Source organism: Mytilus californianus, unplaced genomic scaffold (genome assembly GCF_021869535.1).
Source record: "Mytilus californianus isolate M0D057914Y unplaced genomic scaffold, xbMytCali1.0.p SCAF_26, whole genome shotgun sequence".
In the NCBI taxonomy this organism is placed as follows: domain Eukaryota; kingdom Metazoa; phylum Mollusca; class Bivalvia; order Mytilida; family Mytilidae; genus Mytilus; species Mytilus californianus.
In genome coordinates, this window is record NW_026262675.1 from 2,640,793 (window position 1) to 2,642,663 (window position 1,871).

Consider the following 1,871-nt stretch of genomic DNA (forward strand, 5'->3'; position numbering starts at 1 on the left):
CTTCTGTTATTCTGCTTTATGTTGTTTCTCTTCCATAGGATTGACAAATGCATCTGGAATATAATATCATAAAAATACCACAGCAGCAATACTAACAATGACAACAGTATAGGACCACAAAGTGCTCAATGTTCAAAACCTTCCTATATCTTAAGTTTCCGTGTGTTACCATTACTCAGTGACATATATTAAAAGTCTAAAAATCAAATAAAGAAAATGTATTTATTATAAACTCATTGTTACATACATTATGATATCCCAACTTAAATATATATTTTATACATTTTCAGTATGTCAAAATTTGAAGTGTTTATTTAAGATATTTTGTCGGTATCAACTCTGCATGTGTCAGTGTAATATTCTCTCTGGTCAAAAATCTCTCAGCTGTGCTCATACAAATAGCAATGTCTTCATTTGCTGAAAAATATAATTAATCATTTTAGAAGCTAAAATATAACAATAAACAAGTATATCAGTCATGTTAAAAGTTAAAAGAAAAATACAAATTTTAAAATCTTTGATCTAGTGATGTATAGTCACTCATCTTATACCATTATTTTGTAATGTAAGCACCGGGATCTTGACAGCCACCCATCCTATATCACAACATTGTAATGTAAGCACCAGGATCTTGACAGCCACCCATCTTATACCACAACATTGTAATGTAAGCACCAGGATCTTGACAGCCACCCATCTTATACCACAACATTGTAATGTAAGCACCGGGATCTTGACAGCCACCCATCTTATACCACAACATTGTGATGTAAGCACCAGGATCTTGACAGCCACCCATCTTATAACACAACATTGTAATGTAAGCACCAGGATCTTGACAGCCACCCATCCTATATCACATCATTGTAATGTAAGCACCAGGATCTTGACAGCCCCCCATAGGTTTTTTTTTTAATTTATTGTTGTGAATATCGATTGCAGTGTTTATTTTTAACAGTTTTTGGTCAGATGAAAAAAAAAATATCGCTAAATACCCTTTTCAATCGACAATACGTTGAATGTGTATCAAAATTGATATCCCGTATACATATCTCCCCCTTTTTTATTGTCATTATGTGCCGATATTACATTCGTTCCACTTCTTTTTCTTAAATTTAATTTTTGTAAGTTAGAATTAAAACATATATACATGATACTTACTTTAAACAATTGGTTTAATTGACAAAATAACAGTTTCGTGCCTCCTGGTTTGTTTACATCTACACGATCTAGGGAACAAAGGGAACGCGAAAGAGTGCGCGTGAAAACCGATACTCTACACCACGTGGTGCTGTGACCACTAACATAGTCAAATTGACCGTGCAGGTAGTCACAATGACTAGATTAGTAGTCATATATGCTGTTGACTACCTTTCGGCTAATATTTGACTAACTGAATAGTCACTAATTTAAATTTTCAGTGAGACATTTGTTTCTGCTCAATAAACGTTCTCATTCGGTCGCTGTCTCTTTGAATTTTTGACTTTGATTTCTTCTTCGGTTTTGGGTTTTCACACGACTTAACGTGAAAACTACACATACGGGCAAAATGTCCATGATGTCTGCACTTGTAACAATAAGCGTTAGCTGCATAACACCGATGGTAGGTGAAAACGTTCAATGTCTTACCACAATATTTGCACAGAAAGTCCAAATAGGTATCTGCTTTTCTCATCGGAAACGGATGTCCATTTCTGCAAGGCTGGTAATTCCAGGTTCCTTCCATATAGTTGCTTCTAGAGGTATTCATTACTAGTTTGGGGGAACTAGCTCAAGATCGTGCCCGGGTCCTCCACCAATATATAACCGGGCGTTTTCCGTGTTATAGTAATTCAAAGACGGAATACCAATACTTTAAACTTTATTAGCAA

General features: G+C 35.1%; 1 long non-coding RNA gene across 1 annotated transcript; it reads right to left on the reverse strand.

The window, feature by feature from the left end:
- Window positions 1-203: 203 nt before the first annotated feature.
- Window positions 204-1,391, reverse strand: LOC127732611 (uncharacterized). The gene is made up of 2 exons (XR_007996347.1): window positions 1,162-1,391; window positions 204-417 (listed from the first exon to the last, which is right to left on the reverse strand). It is a non-coding gene; the product is annotated as an uncharacterized LOC127732611 (long non-coding RNA).
- Window positions 1,392-1,871: the final 480 nt, after the last annotated feature.